The sequence below is a fragment of the Salmo trutta genome, chromosome 4 (genome assembly GCF_901001165.1).
Source record: "Salmo trutta chromosome 4, fSalTru1.1, whole genome shotgun sequence".
Classification (NCBI taxonomy): Eukaryota; Metazoa; Chordata; class Actinopteri; order Salmoniformes; family Salmonidae; genus Salmo; species Salmo trutta.
This window is the reverse complement of record NC_042960.1, coordinates 8071080-8093441: the sequence shown is the minus strand read 5'-3', so window position 1 is coordinate 8093441 and position 22362 is coordinate 8071080.

Below are 22362 nucleotides of genomic sequence, written 5' to 3'. Positions count from 1 at the left end.
TTCAGAACTTCCTCCCAAGTCCACTTCTCCCGCCAGTCCAACTCGAACGCCGTCTGCTCCTTCCTCTGCTGCTTGGTCCTTTTGAGGTGGGTGATTCTGTCACGGTTGTCGTCTTCGTCTTCCGACGATATAACGAAATCGTCGTCTGAAAATGTAGACCAATACGCAGCAGGTACGTGTATGCTCATTTTGACTTTTATTTAAATTATCAAAAGAGCACTCCAAAACAACAAAACACGAAAACGAACGAACAACTAAACAGTCTGGCAAAGCCTAGGGCTGAACACAGAACAATCACCCACAAATCACAAACACACCCTCATATATGAGACTCTCAATCAAAGGCAGATAGACAACACCTGCCTTCAACTGAGAGCCCCAATCAACCAAACATAGAAACACACACACTAGATTCCACATAGAACTACCTAGACATAAACCAAAACCCGGACATACTAAATCAAACACCCTTTACACAAACACACCACCCCGAACCACATAAAACAAATACCCTCTGTCACGCCCTGACCAAACTACAAAACAATTAACCTTATATACTGGCCAGGACGTGACAGATTTAGTGTTTTAGAAGACGATTTAGTGAGAGTTACGAGGTAGCTGGTTAGTTGGTGGACCCCTGCACCTAACACACAGTGACAAGACGACACAATGTTTTTGTAACGATGCAACAATGTGGGGCTTTTATTTCTGGGGACTTTTCACTAGAAAATATGTGTGGGCCCTTAACCCATAACAGTGTCATGATGATGTTATCGTAATCCAGTTGTATTCAAACTGTTTTAGCTGGGACCCTATTTTTCCACCAGACATTCTGGGGACCCCATTTCTTTCCCAAGAATTTCTCGGGGCCCCATCCCAAATCTAATGACACAACCTTAAAATCAGCAAATGTTGATTTTTACATCAACAAATAACCTTCAATTCATTGCATTTTCATCTCTTACCAAAATGAAAAGAAGCCAACGAATAGATTTACTCAATAACATTGTATTATTATAAAACATTTGGGCTACCATGACTCTGAATACCAGTCTTAATCTCATCTTTTAAATAAATGTTAAATAAAAAATATATAAATAAAAATCTTATCTTGCAACGTGGTCTCGATGTGTGGCCTTTATGATTATAAATAATAGATTAATTAACAGAAGAATTAACATGATTCATTCCCCAGGTTTCAGAGGATGTTACCTCGGCGGCGTCAGGTTGAATCTGGCCCGCTGACGTCTGAGGGCCCTGTTACGAGGTCTCCTGTTGTTCATTTTCCCGACAGCACCGCCTGCCTCCTTCTAAAAGCTCGCAAGTGCCATTTGTCTGTAGGTTAACAGAAAGACGAGATATAGGCCAGGATGGCAGGCAGGCCGCTGAATTATTCACAACTCCCACAACACATGCACTTTTGCTTTTCAAGCATGAGTTATAATTTAATTAGAAACTTCTGGTGCGTTGCGTTTCTCTGGCTATTTAAATATTAAAATCTTCCGCTGATCACTTTCCATTAGCCACCCCGGTGAAAACCTCCCTGAGATGTCCGGGTTGTGTTTCTCTTCTCCTCTTTTTCTTTCTTTACTTTCTCTCTGTCGTCCTCTTCCCTCCTTCCTTTCGCTCCGTGTTTTCTCAGCGTTCCCACGTTCGGAGATTGTTTGTCGACGTGGTGGAGGAAGGGGTGCGTGGGTAATTATGTCTTCTCCTTTAGAGTCGACACAGGAGCCGACTCAGCCGAGGTATCTGGGAGGGATAATGGGGACGTCGACGTGTGTGTGCCTGCGCGTGTTTGGTTCTAAGCAGCCCTGTGTGTGGGCACAAGGGACACGTGTAAGTGTGTGTGTGTGTGTGTGTGTGCGGTGACTGACAGCCAAAGGAGAGCAGCTGGCATAAGAGGAGAGGCCTGCTCTCATTACCAAACCCCCCACTTACCCAGGAGGACAGGTTAAGACAACGTTCCATCAGTGTTGTCTGGATGCAGAGTGGCAAGATGGGGTGGTTGGTCATCAAGGGACAATGAGGAAACTCTGACAAGATGTGGTTCCACTCTCTGTCTGTCTGTCCAGACCTGTTTGTCACGAGCCTCTTGTCTCCTAAATGCAACCTGTTGAAATGTTTGATTCTGCATCCCTGTGTGTGTGTGTGTGTGTGTGTGTGTGTGTGTGTGTGTGTGTGTGTGTGTGTGTGTGTGTGTGTGTGTGTGTGTGTGTGTGTGTGTGTGTGTGTGTGTGTGTGTGTGTGTGTGTGTGCAATTGTGTTTGATTCTGCGTCCTTGTGTGTGTATGTGTTCTTGTATGTGGGTGTCCATGCCCCTGTGTTCTTGTGTGTGGGTGTCCGTGCCCCTGTGTTCTTGTGTGTGTGTGTCCTCACCACTGTGTTCTTGTGTGTGGGTGTCCGCGCCCCTGTGTTCTTGTGTGTGTGTGTCCTCACCCCTGTGTTCTTGTGTGTGGGTGTCCGCGCCCCTGTGTTCTTGTGTGTGGGTGTCCGCGCCCCTGTGTTCTTGTGTGTGGGTGTCCGCGCCCCTGTGTTCTTGTGTGTGGGTGTCCGCGCCCCTGTGTTCTTGTGTGTGGGTGTCCGTGCCCCTGTGTTCTTGTGTGTGGGTGTCCGCGCCCCTGTGTTCTTGTGTGTGGGTGTCCGTGTGTGTAGGTGTGTGTGTGTGTGTGAGTGTGTGTGCGTGCACCCCTGTGTGCTTGTGTGTGGTTGTCCGTGTGTGTGTGTGGTTGCGTCATACTGTATGACTTGACAGAGAGAGAAGAGCTGTACGTGTGTGCTGACATGTATTCCAGTCTGTTGGCTCAGAAGTGTTCATCAGGGAAAGCTATGGTTCACCATCATACTGTACCATTTAGAAATAGGCCCCTTTCCTAGATTACAATGAACGTGTGTGTGTGTGTGTGTGTGTACATCTGCGTGTGTGTGTGTACATCTGTGTGTGTGTGTGTGTACATCTGCGTGTGTCTACGTGTGTGTGTGTGTGTGTGTGTGTGTGTGTGTGTGTACATCTGCGTGTGTGTGTGTGTACATCTGCGTGTGTGTGTGTGTGTACATCTGCGTGTGTCTACGTGTGTGTCTACGTGTGTGTCTACGTGTGTGTGTGTGTGTGTGTGTGTGTGTGTGTGTGTGTGTGTGTGTGTGTGTGTGTGTGTGTGTGTGTGTGTGTGTGTGTGTGAATTACACACTACTGTGTGTGTGTGAGTTATCTCTCTCTCTCCTGGATGACAGGTTGCTCAATCCTTCCCTAGCCACCCCTGTGACATCCACACTCCATCATCCGTGGCAGAGATGTACTAGTGATCCCTAGCTGAGGGCGACGGGGCTAATTATAACACCAGCATCTACTTTCATCTTCCCCTGACGGGTATTTATTCCTTTATGTATTAAAGCTATCTGTTAGCTTTAGCCGCGCCGCTCGGCGCCCACGGTCCGCCAGAGACCAAGGGTTAGAGGGGCAGAGAGAGGAAGTGTGTGTGTGTGAGAGAGAGAGAGAGAGGGATAGAGATAGAGATCAAGGGAAAGAGGAAGAGGAGAAGAGGAGGAGAGGCCATCATTTGTATGGCGGGAGGAGAAAAAGAACAGAGTAACAGAGGGAGAGATAGATTCTTGTGTGTGTGTGTCTGTGTGTGTGTGTGTGTGTGTGTGTGTGTGTGTGTGTGTGTGTGTGTGTGTGTGTGTGTGTGTGTGTGTGTGTGTGTGTGTGTGTGTGTGTGTGTCTGTGTGTGTGTGTGTGTGTGTGTGTGTCAATCCGGCAGTGCTATAGATGCCTATACAGCCTCTCCACTTCCTGGGGTGGTCCTGTTTCTCTCCTGTCTGGCCCCGTCACTCCAAAACCTTTTAATCTCCCTCCCTCTGTCCTTCCATCCTCCTTCCCTCTCTCTCTCTCTCTCTCTCTCTCTCTCTCCCTCCATCCAACCGATCAGAGGAATCTCATCAGAGGAATCAAATGCCCAATCAAGACACTGTCTGATTGTCAGTAAGCAACTAACTCCCTGTTCACACACAGTTTATTTATTACAATGAAAAATATGATCAATCTAGCATGAATTAATCAAGGTATCCTGAGGTATGCTTATGCTATGATTTCCCTCAGATTACACAGACCCACAAAGAATTCAAAAACAAATCCAATTTTGATAAACTCCCAAATCTATTGGGTAGTTTAACTATATATAGACATAATGTGACACTTGAAATGTCGTTATTCTTTTGGAACTTTTGTGTAATGCTCATTTTCACTATTCATTTGTCTTGCTTTGGCAGTGTAAACGTATGGTTCCCATGCCAATGAAACCCCTGAATGGAATTTGAGAGAGAGAGAGAGAAGAGAGAGAGAGAGAGAGGGGGGGGGGGGGGGGGGGGAGAGGGAGAGGAGAGAGAGAGGGGGGGGGGAGAGAGACAGAGAGAGAGAGAGAGAGAGAGAGAGAGAGAGAGAGAGAGAGAGAGAGAGAGAGTGAGAGAGAGAGAGAGAGAGAGAGAGAGAGAGGGGAACCATACAGTCAAAGTTTCACATTCTCTTGTGAAGTCAATGGATATGTACTGATAGTTAAGGCTCCAAAGCTGGGTTTGAGGCATTGTTTTGGTTCGGACATGGTTCACACATTTAGCAGTTATGGTAAGTTGATAAGAGCTCTAAGTACGCTTTTATGCCTTTTCTGTTCAATCTTTCCATTTGTAATGAAAACATAAGTGGACCAAGGATCAGTTCAAAGCCCGTTCTAAGGGCCGGCTCTAAGATAGAAGTCAAAGAGTGTTTTTTCTTCTGAGAGTAGGACCCTCAGATTGCACCGACGATGAATATCATGGCGCGAGGCCGGTAAATTATTAACCCCGCGTTACATTTGAAGAATGCTTGCGAGGCGTGAGATTTAAAAGAAGTTAATGTTTCACTATCAAGCCATTTCATCCAATCTTCATAACGGGTCTGTGTGTCGGCGAGGGCATTAGTTTCGCCCGTTATGCCATTTCTGTCAAATATGACGGTTCCTTTTTTTCCTCCTTCCTTTTTTTTCATCAGGGAAGAAGTCGTGGCTCGTCCTCTCCAAGGTGGAGAAGTGTCTTCTTCTGACTGGTCATTGGTTCTAAGTGGCTTGTGCATTTTTCATGGGACGGTCGTTCCACGACTAGGTTTGTCCCCCTATTAGGGAGGTTGAAGAGGTACAGGAGCAGAGAGTGGTTGAAGTGGGCGTTGAAATATTCATCTCTGATTGCAACATACTGTAGCGTCATGTGTGATAATGTTCATTAAGGAATGTAGATATCGGTGGTCCCCTGCTTTCTACATAACATTATGGAAACTTATGGAAGACTTAAAGTAGAATGGCATTTAGCTTCAAGTCCCTTAAGTAAAGTCCCTATCAGAACTTAAAATAAATTATACTCAGTATATTCTCCACTTGTATACCAATTGCCACCTTCAATTCTTTATTGTTACTTAAGTGAGAAGCAGTGAGATACAAGTAAAATGCATAAAGCAGCAAGTATGATACTCATATAAATGTAGAAGTACTGTTTAAAGGATAGGTAGTATAAATGTAACCACCATCAAAAGTCCCAATGGAAAGTTACACCACACTTTTCTATGTTTTGAGTAAATACATATACCCAGTGGTGGAAAAGTACTCAATTGTCATATTTCAGTAAAAGTAAAAAAATACCTTAATTGAAATGACAGTAAAATACTGCATGAGTAAAAGTATTTGGTTTTAAATATACGTAAGTATCAAAAGTAAATGGAATTGTTAAAATGTACTTAAGTATTTAAAGTCAAAGTATAAACCATTTCAAATTCCTTATATTAAGCAAGCCAGATGGCACTATTTTCTTGTGTTTTCTTTTATTGATGGACAGCCAGGGGCAAACTCCAACACTCAGACATCATTTACAAAGGAAGCATTTGTGTTTAGTGAGTCCGCCAGATCAGAGGTAGTAGGGATGACCAGGGATGTTCTGTTGATAAGTGTGTGAATTGGACAATTTTCCTGTCAAATTGTAACAAGTACTTTTGGGTGTCAGGGAAAGTGTATGGAGTAAAAAGTACATTATTTTCTTTAGGAATGTAGTGAAGTAAAATTAAAAGTTGCCAAAAATATAAATAGTGAAGTAAAGTACAGATACCCCAAAAAACGACTTAAGTAGTACTTTAAAATATTAAATAAGTACTTTACACCACTCCATATAACCAATCACAATTCCATAGGAAGCTGAAGTCATGTCGGAAAATGTTTTTCCAGGGTGTGATGTCATCATATTACATGGAGAACCCGGCGAGCCAGCCTATTCCCTATAATGTAAACTCCAACAGAAATAACTTCAAATGTAGAACCAAATCGTTGGCACTCTACTGGTTTCAATTCAATTTTCAGGCAACTTACAAGCACTTACTTTATGAATGTGTTGTTACAAATCAACTTGCAAGGTTGCTCTAACAATGAAAACAAATTGTCTTCAAAAATGGAAGGCAGTCAGTAGGAGGCAAGATCAGGTGGGACCATTCTAGCCAATGAGAGGGCAGATACGTTCATGAACAACAGGCACAACTCCGATATAAAGTGTTTTTTCTCAAAGTTGCTGAGATGCTGAGATACTTAAATGTCAGTACACTCGTAACAACCTAAGCATTACGAAACCTCTATTCGGTCAACTAAGCCACACATAGCAAATAAGCCATTCCATTTTTTGTCAACCAAATTCAACACTCATTAACCTCCATTCAAAAACTCCTCCCTTGGTGAAATAAAAAAAAAACGAAGGAAAAAAACCCGGCACCTGCTGGAGAAGACTGTAACGGACGTCGTACGTAGTGGACCAAGGAGCAGCGGGTAGAGTGCTCATAATGACTTTTATTGAACACTAAAACACACAGCTATTCAAACAACAACTTCCCACAAAGGGACAGGTGAAACAGGGCTACCTAAGTATGACTCTCAATCAGCAACAACGATGTACAGCTGTTCCTGATTGAGAGCCATACCAGGCCAACACAAAGAAATACACAACATAGAAAACCATAGAAATACAAAACAAGAACATTACCCAAAAACCCCGGAACACATAAATCAAACACCCCTCTTACATAAATACACATCCCCGAACCACATAAAACAAATACCCCCTGCCACGTCCTGACCAAACTACAATAACCAATAACCCCTTATACTGGTCAGGAGGTGACAAAGACAGATTTTGGGCCCAGTTATCTCGCTCGATACGCCTCTTCCTCTGGTAGCACAGAGTAGACTCTCCACACGACGTTGAGAAAAAGGGCATTGTGGGTAGTTTAGAAGTTTAGAAGATATCCGGAAATAAGTTAAGAAATATGTAATAACCCAAAACATAACTATGTTTTGTAGGTATAGGTCACCAGATCGTGACTACAACTAAGTCACTAAGTCTTTGACCACACGGTGTTGTTATTGTGGTGAGTAAAAACTCATGCTTCCTACCCTTTAACATGCTTCATACTTTTTCGAAACTAGACTCGGCATGTACCTTACCTATAGATAATTCCCCTGGACTTTGTGTCCATGTTCCTGCTCCTTCCACTCCTTCACCCTGAAATTATACCACCACCTTACATTTTATGAACCTTTATGTTAAAATATCCGGAGCATAAAGCCAGCATTAAATATTTACATACGCACTAACCACCATGAGAAATTAAGAAACATTAAGTTTTATTAACCTGTAGTAATGTATGTAATGTCTACTCAAGGCCAACCCAACACAATTTTTTTTTAAATAACAATGTCTTATTTTTGCACATTAAATCATTCTAGTGGTGGCTGCATACTAATATATGGTAAGGCGGGCTCCTAAGTATGCATTGATTAACTTCCTTTTAATATAACATTAGGTTTCCTTTAAACTGGCTTTAATCATCGAATTATGGTTTAATTCAAGGTGGGGAAAGGAGAAGAAACATCAAGATTTTGCCTCGAGAAATAAACCGCTGCGACAAAGTATTAGCGTACCCCAACCCAGGGAATTATTGTGACGTACTAGAGGACTTCTGCATACACTACCATTCCATGAGTGTATAAGCAGGGCTCACTTGCTTGTCAATGGGACTCAATGTGACTTCCTTGGTTAAGTAAAGGATAAATAAATGATAACGTCTGTCCCTGTTTAGCTCCGTTGACCATGTCCATGTTAGGTGTGTTTGATCTACAACACTTAGTCCTCTAATGGTTCTAAGTGACTTCACATTATTCCGCCATTTTCAGCAGTACAACAGTCTCTCTCCTCTGCCCCTGGCAATCCATCCCCTTTGCAGATAGATCCCTGGATCTGCTCAGTATTGAAAGTCACACCTTTAGTCTCTCACACATCCACGAAATCTCAATCCACAGAATCTCAAGGCTGCATTCTGAGATGTGTGTGTTTTTATCAAGGAGTTATTGTCATGTCATGGAACTTGAACGCTACGCATCTGTGGCTCTTGTGGTTGTGAACGTCCCTCTTATCTATGTAACAGGTACACACTGAAGCACTTATTGTCCCTTGGTCCATGGACTAGGCTGACTATCATTGATTCCTAGAGGGTTGTTCCATGTCTTTGATTAGTCCAGTTGAGTATGCAGCGCTGGTTGTGTTTAACGCTGGGTAACTTGGTCCTGGAGGCTGGCTCCTGCCTGTCACCCACTCAAGCCCTGGTAAAACGGAGTGGAAATGCTGCCCATTTGACCACAGCGTGTGCTGGGCTCCCGTCATTAGCACCACATACGGCCCCGGGTCCTCTGAACCTCCGTGAGCGGTGTGGAGCGCGGGACGCTGGGTATTAGTGTTAATATCACCATGCTGTAATGTTCCTGTAATCAGCCTGCTCTCACTGGAGCCGGATCTTGGGGTAGAAACACACATCTCTCTCTCTCATTTTCTCTCTCTCTCTCTCTTTTTCTCCCTCATTTTCTTGTTCTCTCGCTCTCTCTCTCTCTCTCTCTACCTTGTTCTCTCGCTCCCTCGTTCCTTTGTTCTTGTTCTCTCCCATCGTTCACTCTCTCTTTGTATCCCTCTCTTTCTCTCTCCATGTCGCCCTGAACCTGCCGAAGGGCGATCTGCCACAGGCGTCCCGATGAGAGAGACGCTAACAAGGACAGGTAGAGAAGGAAGAGAACAGGAAGAGACGGAGGAGAAACGAACGACAGAGGGAAGAGAGATCAGAGTGCCACAGAGCCCGTGAGTTTCCTGACAGACCAGGAAATTCGGAGAAAGAGACTGGCGAGAAAGAGACGGGAGTGAGAGGAGAGGTAGTTAGGAAAGAGAGACGTGAGACTGAGAGCTGGCAGAGTTGTAGGTGTTAATCTTTGATGCCTCCTGCGGGGTGTCGGTGGTGTGGTGTGGTGTGGTCCATGAGAAGTAAGTTACAGACCTAGGGCCAGTGAACAGGCAGGCAGACAGACAGAGAAATATCCAGGGTTATCCATGATTTAAGAGACGTGGGGCCGTCAGGACTCTGACAGGGTCTGACGCCAGCCAGGGCCTTTCAGCTCATTTCATCATAGATCCATGAAGCTGTAATGAGGCCTGAGCAAACTTCCCTGAGCTGGGCCTCCTGGGGGGGGGGGGGGCGATGGAGGTGAATCTGAAGGGGGTATCAGCGGCCATGCCCCAACCCCCAGGCCACAGGAGTACGGTGTGGGTGTAGGGAGGCTGCTCCAGGGTAGGTCTGGAGAACCCTCTATGTCCCCGGGCTGTGTGAAAAGGTCACAGAGCTATACGTGCAATCCCACACAGTTGGGCGATCTAGATGTCGGGTGAGATCATTTTCTATTGCAAGCTCTGTCAAGTTTATTTTCATTGGGCCGATTTAAGTACAGTCTGATAACTATAGAAGGCCATTGCTTGTTCGCAGCTCTGTAACCATGGCTTTGTGAAGCAATTCCATACCGGGGACTTTATCCCACTGCCACATCTCAGCTCTATCTCCAGATCTGTCTGGGGAAATATTCCCCAACCCCAGCCCAGACACCCACCACGTGGCAGACAGGCAGCATGGGTGCTTCTATAATGAGACTGCCCGTGGGGGTATGGGGGGGGGGGTGAAAGAGGGTTCGGGGCGTTAGTCGACCTGTCTGTTCACCCCAACCATGCCCTTTGTACAGCGTTAATGATGGTCCTAATATGTTCTTAGAACGCCACGCACCCGGTGATTCATGGCTTTCATTAGCCCTTATGCCAGGGTGTCTCTCTCCTCCTCTCCTCCTCTCTCTCCTTCGTTTGCTCCCTCCTTTTATTTTAATGATGGCCTGGAGACGATGGAGGTGGCAAGCTTGACCCTTAATCATAGGAGAGTGGAGTGGGGACACACACACACACACACACACACACACTGGTGGTGGCAGCGCAAGGGGGGCAGGCGATGCTGAGCCACTGGAGAGGTGTTGGGAACTTTCGGGAGAGAGGGGGAGAGAGGGGGAGTGAGGGAGAGAGGGGAAGAGAGGAAGAAAGAGGGAAGCAGGAGGGGGAGAAAGGGGGAGAGAAGGGGAGAGAGGAGGAGGGAGAGAGGGAAGGAGGAGGGGAAGAGTGGAGGGAAGGGGGAAGCAGGAGGGAGAGAAAGGGGAGAGAGAAAAGGAGGAGGGAGAGAGGGGGAGAGAGGGGGAGAGAGGAGGAGGGGGAGAGAGGGAAGGAAGAGGGGAGAGAGGGGGAAAGAGGGAAGCAGGAGGGGGAGAAAGGGGGAAAGAGGAAAGCAGGAGGGGGAGAAAGGGGGAAAGAGGAAAGGAGGAGGGGGAGAGAGGGGGAGAGAGGGAAGCAGGAGGGGGAGATAGTGGGAGAGAGGGGGGGAGCGAGGGGGAGAGAGGAGGAGGGGGAGAGAGGGAAGGAAGAGGGGAGAGAGGGGGAGAGAGGGGGACAGAGGGAAGCAGGAGGGGGAGAAAGGGGGAAAGAGGAAAGGAGGAGGGGGAGAGAGGGAAGCAGGAGGGGGAGATAGGGGGAGAGAGAGGGGGGGAGGAGGGGAGCGAGGGGGAGTGGGGGAAGGAGGAGGGAAAGGAGGAGGGGAGGAAGGTTGCCCAGCTGGTATCTCTTCATAATCCTCCACTCCCTGGAGTTTGTTAAGCAAGAGAGCCCCATTCCCTAGAGGGACTGCATATAGAGGCTAATTCAATAGAGGCTATGCCTCTCACGTGCACAGGCACACACACGCAGGACTTCACAGGCACGCGCACACACACACACACACACGCATAAACACACACACACAGATATGCACAAACACACACACACACACTCGCTCTCACCCCTCTCATTAGTACCCATTCATCTCAGCAATATGTTCATGTAAGGCAGCTTGGGATGGTGTTAGCTTTCTCTGGTGTGTGTGTGTGTGCGTGTGCGTGTGTGTGTACCACCACACTGAGAGCCGTCTGTAGTTAGATCATGGTGGCTAGATAAATAAATGACAGGCCCTGCTTGTTTCCAGGTTGCCTCGCAGGTAGAGAGGTGGTGGTGGTGGTGGTGGGAGCAGCACCGTGTAACACGGTTGTAGTCATGTGTTGTGTTGTCTTATTGCTGGCGCACGCCGTGGATCATTTGAATAATTCACTCTGCGATGTGATCACATGAAGTGTCTCCCGTGTCCCTGTTTAAAAATGCAACCAGGACCATGTTAGGTACCCCCTGGCCCTGCCCAACGGCCACACACACACACACACACACACACACACACACACATTTGCACACACGTAGTTATGCACACACAGAGACACACACACACACAGACCACACACACAGATGCATACACATAGCCATGCACACACAGAGACACACACACAGACACATACACACACATACACACACACACACACACAGCTCTAGTACAGGTGAGCCCCGGTCATAAACGGCAGATGTTTACCCGACCGGGGGCCATGCACCTCTGCCATCCATCAAAGGCCTTTTTCGTCTCTCTCTCGCTTTCTTTCTCTCTCTCTATCTCTCTCTTCTCTCTCTCTCCTCTCTCTCTCTCTCTCTCCTCTCTTTCTCTCTCTCGCTCTCTCTCTCGTCTCTATCTCTCTCTTCCTCTCTCTCTCTATCTATCTCTCTTTCTCTCTCTCTCTCTCTCTCTGTTTCTTCTCTCTCTCCTCTTTTTTTGGTCTCCATTCAACCCTCCAACTCGGCATTCTTTTTTTTCTTGGTTCCCTGCCATACGAGAGACAGATTACAGACTAATCCCCTGCAATTTGGGCCGGAGCCTTTGTCACCTTTTGTCCGTGCAATCAGACCGTCACTCTGCTGGGCTCCCATTAGCTGGAGATCAGGACGTTAAACCGACCCCATGATGGAGGAGTAGCGGGCAACTAGATGCTGGGCGGGAGGCAGCCATGTTTGGAAAAATGATGAGACGGCCCTTGAATAAACAGAGAGTGTGTGGAGAGTTGGGGTGGCTTCTCTGTGTGGGAGTGTTTAAGGGTGAGGGTTCCTGGAAAGAGTGAGGGAGGAAGGAGAAGGAAGGGGCAGAGGAGAGAGAAAGTCCATGCGGTTTAGACCGGGAGACCCTGTTGTTCTCTTCAGAACTTGCTGGCCAATCCTCTTCCCCTCAGCTCTCAGGTCAAGTCCATGGAGATTCATAGATACCAGAGGACATGTCAAAAAGCCACAGACATGTGGAAATGATTATTCATGTGAAATGAAAGTCCAACTCTTATCCACTGTCTATGGATACAGTTAGTTAGAGAAGGTAGAGAAATGTATCACTCCACAATGAGACAACGATACAAAATACAGATTGAGTGGAACAGTCAAATTGGAGTTTTGAGACAGTAAGAACAATCATGATCAAACACGGTACAGGCGTCATCTATAGTACATGACATCATCTATACACATGTATGTATAAGCACAGGGGATAGAAGGATCCTTCGAAAGAAAGGTCTCCGTTATAGGATAACATGGTAGGCTTTGGCCCAGGTATTTACATTACACTTACCTGATAAAAATGTCACATCGGTTTTTATTTTCCTCAAGACCGTTAACATGTTCATTTTGTCTGGACAGCAGACAAAATGAGTGTTTGTGTACCCACCGGTCTCAATAGCGAGAGGGTCCACTCCACATCACAACTTAGCAAAAGAGCTTTGATATTGCTTCAATATTGCTTGGATATGTCCACCTTGTTGTTAATGCTTTAGTTGTGTCAAAGTAGCACTACCGAGCGGTTACCACCTCCAAGTGGTCAAATACCATCACAAAGCAGTCTCCCTGTGTCATGTTGCCACAACACAGTTTATAAAGCAAATACTTCTCTATACATGACCCTCTCCTCCATTCCAGACCTGTCAACCTCCCTTACACTCACAGCACAGGAGGCTGCTGAGGGGAGGACGGCTTATAATAATGGCTGGAATGGAGCCAATGGAATGGCATCAAACACCTGGAAACCATGTGTTTGATACCATTCCACCTATTCCTCACCAGCCATTACCACGAGCCCGTCCTCCCCAATTAAGGTGCCACCAACCTCCTGTGCCTCACAGGGCCACAGAGGGAGGGGAATGGCCTCTTCTCTTCTCCTCTTACACCCATTGATCATCTAAGCCTGATGGCATGTTACATTAAAAGGCCAGGCTATCGTCCATCTGACCCCATTATTCATCCATATCTCCCAATGACTAGCAACTCTCAGTGAGGTACAGCGCAATAATCTATCCCCAGGCTTCAGGCTCCAGGGAGGCCTTCCCAGTGGATTATGGGTCGTCAGGCCCAGTAATGGAAGGAGTCGTCCTACGAATGAGGATTACCCAGAATCCCAAGTACCTCTCCCTCATAGAGAATGATAGAGGCCACTAGTGGCCAAAAGGCTGTTTTAGCATGGGCAGCGCCATTGAGGGCTTCCACCATTTTAATGTATTCAAATGAGTAGAACTTCTAACTTTATTGGCTGATCCCTCCTGATGACCCTGTTGGAGTCATGTCCAATTGGTCATCAGAAGGGATCAGCCAATTGTAAAGAAGAAAATGAACTACTTCAAAATGGAGATTGCCTCAATGGCACAGACCGTGCGCTCACAGACGCAACTATATGGGAACTACAAACAGGAAACCAAACCCACTAAAGCCCATCTCTAGGAGTGTACATGTTTCCCTTTTTCACAAACAGGAAAGACCACCAGACTTACAATTATTTGTTTTCATGAAAACAGTCTACGTAACAGTAACTTCTTCACCGCAACAATCAAACATAACCACCATCTATCTCCCCTCTAACTTCATCCAGGAAGAGCTTTGATATAGCGTCAGCTAGTTAGTTAGTTAGTTAGTTCGTTACCTCAGCCCTGACTTCAAAGCACTGCAGTCCTAATGAACAACCACTGAACACAAAGACAAGCGTATGGTAATGTTAACTCTCTCTCTCCAGATGCTAGCTAGCGCTGAAAGATACACTCTCAAGTAGAGCTAGCCCCCTAGCCACACACACGGTTTCCAATAAGCATTTAGATAAACCTTTGTACATCTGCTTGCCTATAGGGCCCATCATTAGGTTTTTGCAGAGCTTCACACACACACTGTAAATCAATAAAGACTGCTAGCACCATGCGCTAATGAAGTTTCGCCAAAGCTTTTTTAATTAAGTTCCATTTGTATTTAAAAGTAACACGAAGGGAAATGAATGAGCTCTATCCCATTTCTTATTTAGTATCTACATTTGAACAGAAAGTGGAGCTGGCTGCTGTATGTTGCGTCAGGTGTGTGGTTATATTTCTCTGAGTTCGCTAACTGAACGTTATGTAGTGTCGCCTCATGTCTGAGGAGTTACTGGCTGATGTGTGTGTTCACGCGTGTGTGTATAACGTGCGTCTGGGGGCTGTTCATGTGCTTTCAAAGACCGACGACAATGCTTGGAATCATTTTTCTATGTTTCACGTTTCATAATCATGTATCTTGTTATGTATTTGAATTAGTTTCGAATTTAAAACATTCAACATGAATGCAACCATTCTGTAATAACTAAAATGTGTGTATTTTGTATACTGTCATAATACTGCATATGGCAGGTTGGTATCTTTGACATATTGTGCCATCACGCTGCTGCACCATGTGCTCCCCGATTCTGCAACATGTGCACCCCCCATGCTGTACCATGAGCTCCCCCCATGCTGCACAATGTGCTCCCCCATGCTGCACCATGTGCTCCCCCCATGCTGCACCATGTGCTCCCCCCATGCTGCACCATGTGCTCCCCCCATGCTGCACCATGTGCTCCCCCATGCTGCACCATGTGCTCCCCCATGCTGCACCATGTGCTCCCCCCATGCTGCACTATGTGCTCCCCCCATGCTGCACTATGTGCTCCCCCATGCTGCACTATGTGCTCCCCCATGCTGCACTATGTGCTCCCCCCATGCTGCACTGTGTGCTCCCCATTCTGCACTATGTGCTCCCCCCATGCTGTACCATGTGCTCCCCCCATGCTGCACCACACCAGTTTAGGTCATGATGACTGTTCCCAGCTCTATCACAGCTGGGAATGCCTCCAAGGCAACATGCAGCTATTCTTCACAAGTTAAGTGTTTCTCTCCCTTTATCCACACCTCTCCCTCTCTACCTCCCCCTCCCGCTCTCTCTCTCTCTCTCTCTCTCTGATCCACTGTATATTTGAATCGCTGTGCTGCAGCAGGTACACACCAGAAAATACACTCTTTAATCCATGTTTACCTTGTTGCTGTTTTTCCTTTCTATCAGACACACAGAACAATACAGTCTTGCGTCTATTTGTCAGAAGGCAAAATTACAACATAAAAAAAGGCTGAAGGCATGTGTTTGTTTTTTAACCCAAACTATTTAACATTAGAGTGAACCGTGGATATTTCCTCCAGATATGACTTTCTATCTTTATGATGTCAATCAGATAAACAGCCTGACGGCAGCCTGTACCAGCTCTGACATGTTTTTCTAAGGTATTTTGTAGACCCTCTTCTCATTCTAATACGCTCTTTGATATAATGCTCTTATGGGGGATTCTCTCCCGGACCAGGTAAAACATAAAAGAGTTAACTTTTATACAAACAGTAGCTGATTTACATAGGGGGTGTTTTGCGTTTGTTTGTTGGCTTTCAGTTTTTAGGGGTTTCTCCGTTACTTCTGGGAAAGGAAGGTGTGTTTGACATGTTTTTGGTTTTGTTTCGTTTTTTTCTCAAAAACTGAAATGATATTATAAAATACTCCCAGTGGGTTGGTTGATTGTATATCGCCATTTCATTTTCATAGGCGCCACCACCACCACCAACTCCCAACAGAAGTCTCAACAGAGAAGACGAACATAGCCTCAACACGACTAACGTACGAGCAAATGGCCTCTCGCACGACTCCCTCGGAAACCAGAGCGATCGGGAAACTAAAGTAGAAAAAATGCTCCATTCCGTAAGGTACCCCCAATGCAACATCACAAACCGTGACAGGAAGAGCTACATTTGTATGTACACAATGTTCGACAAGTCTACTAAGCTGTAACAACAACGTTGCACTACCTGATCCCTTTTTAATCGTCCCACGCTAACGTTATTAAAAGCTAACCTACCTACTGCTAGTTTTTCTGGCAAAGTAATTACTAAGCCCGGTCTCCCGTGCCCATTTGGGTGGGATGTGGGAATACTGGTGCAGATCATTTGTGAGAAATTCTCCCCCCCCCCTCGCTCCCCTGCCAGCTAAGTGTGCCACGCTTACAGCTACAGCAGCAGCTGCAGTAGGAAGGGACCCAGCCTGCAGCAACACTAAAATGTGCATCAGAGAAAAACAGTTGTTTACTTTGTTTGAACTGCAGTATCTCACCCCGGGGAGACGGTTCGCTTGAAGTTTCGCATCTTTCGCTTTCTCGACTCGCGACAAAGACACGGATGAATAACAATGTCCCCCCCCCCCCCCTCCCAGCTTCTTTCTCCTTCTCCCTCTTCCTCTTTCCCTCAATCTTTTTCTTCTCCTCCTCTCCTGCATCTGTGTGTCTGGTGTCTCCAACTGTCACCTCAATTAAAGAGAGATGAGCTGCTGCTTCTGTTGGTTGACTTTAAGAAGGAGTGAAAAAACAGAATGTGGTTTGTGTGTCACCATCAATTTACTGCATGCTGAAACTTTAACGGACCCAATGAATAATTCGAGAGGAGAGGAGAGAGGGATGGGGGGACGGGGTATGGGGGGGTAAAAGAAGAGTGGTGGAGAGAGTGGAGGTAGAGGAGGGGAGGAGGGCAAGGAATGAGGGGAGAGAGAGTGAAGGAGGGCGAGGGGGGAGAAAGGGATGATAGAGAGAGAGAGAGAGAGAGAGAGAGAGAGTGGAGGAGTGCATTGTGTAGCTAAGTTAAAGTGAAGAGGCAGGCAGTGCTCCTAAGTGACCTGGGTTGGCTCTGTGAGGAGAAGTGTCGCCTTTTGTTTATCCCCCTAGTGTAGGCCACTAGAGACAAGCTAATGTGGAGGAACAGAGAGGTACAAACCCCGTGCCAGGTCTCTGCACACTACCTTAACTTTCCCCTAAACTGTCCTGTCAACCTTTTGTAACATGTCTACTTCACTCTGATACGTAATCATTGTATTGTTCACTAAAACATATCTGTTTATAGGTTGAAACATCTTGGTGTTCCAGATGCTTTGTAACTTACCCTGCGCCCAGTGACCTATACCACCTGATAAACCAAGATAAACCTCTAATGCAGGGGTGTCAAATATCCAGGCCGCAAGGGGTTCCAATGTGGCCTGCAGGTGGCCTGAGTAAAAAAAAAAATGGATGTATTATTTTTGGGGGGACGAACTCGATATACTTTAAAATGACTCAAATCTAATCAAAACTGTGGCCAGATCACTAATAATGACTGAAATGAAAGCTAGACAGTCAGGTAACAAAGGAAGTTCCCCAAACTATGGATAGAGGACCATTCTTTGCTGATCTTTATGGTGAGGAAATACAGCCAGCTTTCAACGCTACACTCCGGACCTCTTTGAAGACCGAATGCGGTCTTTGACCCTCCTGCTCTAATGCATTGCAGAAGATCCATCTGCAGACACATTCGCTGATAGAAGAAGAACCCCCATTCCACTGGATGACGAAAGAGTGATGTGTACGAAGGTGGGATCTCGGTGATGTGTACGAACCACACACCCTCTCAGTCTACTCTAGGGGGATTGTAGTACTGTGATGCCTCTAGATAAGAGCAACAAATGATTTATTGATTAGTGCAAATGCAAATGTCGCTCCTGTCATTCCTGCTCAGGCTGAGTTTTAAGTGTCCAAGTCCTCCTTTCTAATCCAGTTGATTATTCTGTCTTAATTAACCTGTTCTATAGGGAAACAGGGAGCCTGGAGTGTTATAGCCTGGTCCCAGATCTGTTTTTACCAGGCTAGGAGTGTGCTAGGTGATAGAGGATACTGGAAGATAAAGCCTCAGGACTGTGGTTGGGTCTGGTTTGATGTTACTACACTCTTAGAAAAAAGGGTTTCAAAAGGGTTCTGGTTTCAGGTAGAACTCATTTGGGTTCCATCTAGAACCTTGTGTGAAAAGGGTTCTACTTGGAACCAAAAGAGTTCTAGCTGGAACCAAAAGGGGTTCTTTAAAGGGTTCTCCTATGGGGACAGCCTCAGAACCCTTTTAGGTTCTAGATAGCAGCTTGTTTTCTGAGTGTACCCTACCTCATTTCATTTAAAAACTCAAGTCTTCGAGGTCAAGCATAACACAAATCTTTCTTAGGAAGCAGGTTAATGTAATCCTCTTTCTATGGCTTGTTCTGCTTCTCTGACGTGCGGTAGGGTCTCCGGTAAAGAGGCACCTTGCACCTGTGATCAGAAGCAGATGTGTGTGCTATGCATAGCTTCCTAGCTCACTTTTCACTGCACACCTCAGTGGAACTGTGAGAGCCATTTCAACTAAGCATTCTTCTGTGACCACAGAGCACAGCATCACTCTGACCATAGAAGGTCTTATATAACCTGAAGTGATGAGAGAGAAAGTTAAACATCTGTGTTTTTACCCTAAACCAGGAACTACTGGATTTAACTCAATGTTTTATAACAGTGTTTTGGGTTGAGATAAAACACTGTTAATGTGTCAGAATAAAGACGACTTGTTTACTTCTTCTTTCACACTTTTCTCCATTTCTCTCCCGTGATGATGGGGGGGATGAAGAGAGAGAGAGAAAAAAAAGGAGAAAAATTGAACATTTTTACCACGACACGGCAAGAGACAAATAGGGCCGGGAGATCAAAGCAGTACAAAATGTTGTGGAGTGTCGCGTCGTCGCGGTTACGTACTGGGGACGGGTCCATCTCACCTCGCTGTCACTTCCTGCTCTTTCATCGCCGTGGTAACCCCACTCGAACAGGAAATAAATAAGTCATATTTAATATCTATCAGCCCATGTGAATGAGGACAGGAGGGAGAGCACTGGAACGGAGGAGAGGAGTGGAGGAGAGACAGAGCGTCTTGAGCACCACCAGATTAAGCAAAGTGTTGAGTAGAGGGATTATTTTTGCTTCACTTGAGAAAGGTCTTATTTTTCAAAGTGGCACTAAAAGCACGAGAGACTTATGTCACTCCCCGCTATAGGAAACAAGGAATGGAGACAGTCAGGGAGTGGGTAATTATAGGATTTTACTGGAGATGAATGAGTGATAGAGCAGAGATTGAGAGAAAAAACCCTTCTCCTCCTCTTTTCTCCAGTTCCTGACATTTCAGCCTGTTCGGTTCAGGCTCATTTCCTACAGTTAGGCAGTGGTGCTGCTATGCTATATTTATAGCACAGAGCCCACAGCCAAAGCTAATGTTATGAGAGTCCACTAGTGCCATCCATATTGTTTTACCTCCCCCCAGCCTGTGGTGGAAAATAAATAAAGTTTGTGACTGCTGCTGCCTGATACAGTGCTACGGGATAACGTTGTTTCTTGGAAGCCGTCGCTTGAATTTGAAAGCGCTCCTCTCCTGCCGGAGAGTGAGAGCGAGGGAAGGGGTGAGGGACCCTGTCACTTTGGGTCGGGTCATGTTTGACGAACGCATCATGGCGTCACGCTTGACAAGGGGAATGTGGCCGCGGCCTGTACATTAGAGGAGCTAGTCGCAGCCAGCAGCTGGGGACAAGTAGTAATGTGGTCCCAGAGAGGAGGACTCTCTCTCTTTCTCTCTTTCTTTCTCTCTCTCTCTCTTTCTCTCTCTCTTTCTCTCTCTCTTCCTCTCTTTCTTTCTCTTTCTCCCTCCTCATCTGCTTACAACTATGTACTTGTCTACAGGCACAAAGAGACCCCTCCATCCCTCCTCCACCCCTCTCCCCCATCCCTCCTCCACCCCTCTCCCCCATCCCTCCTCCACCCCTCTCCCCCAGCCCTCCATCCCTCCTCCACCCCTCTCCCCCAGCCCTCCATCCCTCCTCCACCCCTCTCCCCCAGCCCTCTATCCCTCAACAGAAATGACTTTAGTCAGAGGAAAGAATCCATTTACAATGTGTGCTTTATAACATCTCCTTGACAATGCAGCCAGTGGATTAGAGACATTTTATGATTAATCTTTCATAACCATCTACTTCTCCTTCTGCCACAGTGACAACTAAAGCTCCGAGTCCTGCCCGGCGAAACGAACGGCATGCACCAAGTGTCTGTTCGGATGTCATCACAGAAAGAGAGAGAGAGAGAGAGAGAGAGAGAGAGGAGCAGCCGGTCCTTCATGAAAATAAAAAAAGAGGGAGAAGAGGGGAGAAGAGTGACACAAGATCGTCGGAGTGGTGCATTAAAATTTATCTGCAAGTCAGCGGCTGCCATGATAGCTGGCATAAACTTCTCTTTGAAAGGCACTCTTTCTCTCTCTCTCTCTCTCTCGTCACTTCACTTGTCCTCAGCCATTCTCTGCTTCCCTCAGAACCAAGACAACTACCCTCTCTGTCCTCATCAATTCTTCACCGCTATTTTGATGCTTATTTCCATAATTTGCATAACCTCTCTCTCATCTGTTCTTTTTTTCACCCCTCTTTAGTTCGAACGGAGCTGCCGTTCCTCTTTCCTTAACTTTAAAACGCTACTTTAAAATGAATGCAAAGGAAATATATAAATATCTAAAGTTGGCATGATGTTGTTGTACATTATTCCCTTTGAAAAGTGATTTTCTTCTCACTTTAAGGGCACTCAGACAGATCAGAACAGGCTAACACACACAATCATCTCTGTCTTCTCAGGCCTTGCCATCGCGTCTGTCTGTCTGTCTGTCTGCCTGCCTGCCTGCCTGCCTGCCTGTCTGTCTGTCTGTCTGTCTGTCTGCCTGTCTGCCTGTCTGCCTGTCTGTCTGTCTGTCTACACATGTGGAACACCAACTTTCTGGGAATGAGAGGAATGCCGTTCCCTTCTCTGTGTTTCTCTAACATGTCACTGGCGCTACCGTTATAGCTTGTATTCAGGTGGTTCAGTCCTGCTCTCATCTACACTACTCACTAATCAAGAGACGCCTGTGGCTCAGTTGGTAGAGCATGGTGTTTGCAATGGTGTTTGCAACGCCAGGGTTGTGGGTTCAATTCCCTTGGGGGGCCAGTACGAGAAAAAAAAATGTATGAAATTAATTGAAATGTATGCATTCACTACTGTAAGTCGCTCTGGATAAGAGCATCTGCTAAATGACTAAAATGTAAATGTAAGTTGTTGAAAGGAACTTTGCATTACACCAATACAAATAAAACTGTTATTGAAAGGAGATGTTTCCCCATGTGGAAACAAGCTGAACAGGTAAAGCCACAGTGACATCTAAAGCTTTTATTTAGTTTGGTGATAAAGCCCTCATATAAAAAAGAATATAGGTTCTGAAAGCACGTAAGACAAATGTGCCTTAAATTGTACGTTTCTCAAACGATCTGATCACTGAGAGTTTGAAAGGTACCGATGCCTTTCTAAAGTAAAATCATGCTGAATAAACTATTTCTAAGCCTGTGCATGTTTTACTCCAGTTCTGAAGTGTTGGCAACACGGATGGGTTTTTCTCTTAGTCGTTTCGTTCCATTTTTTCTACTTCAAAACTCACACGTCTCTCCCATTGTCCATTTGACAGAGGAGAAGAGAGATGGAGAGAATCCAGAAGAGAGAGAGAGAAAGAGTCCGGGCAAATGCCACATGACAAATATTAAAAATGTATCCCGTTCCATTTAAATTCAAGGTACGCATCACTCTCCATAAGCAGGGGCTGTCTCTTTAAATCAGAGGACCTGTCACTTCCCGAGCTGTCTGTTTACTAAATAGGAGGCTGAAAATTAGACCTGGTCCCCGTGGACGACCTCCTTGTATAAATCTAAATAATAAATAAATATTAGATAAATAATTTCGGAAGTTTTAATAATGTAAGAAGTTAAAGAATTCACTCGTACTGTAGAAAGAAACGGGAGGATAAAAGGGAAAAGGATAATGCCGTAAGTACAATGCGTGTGAAG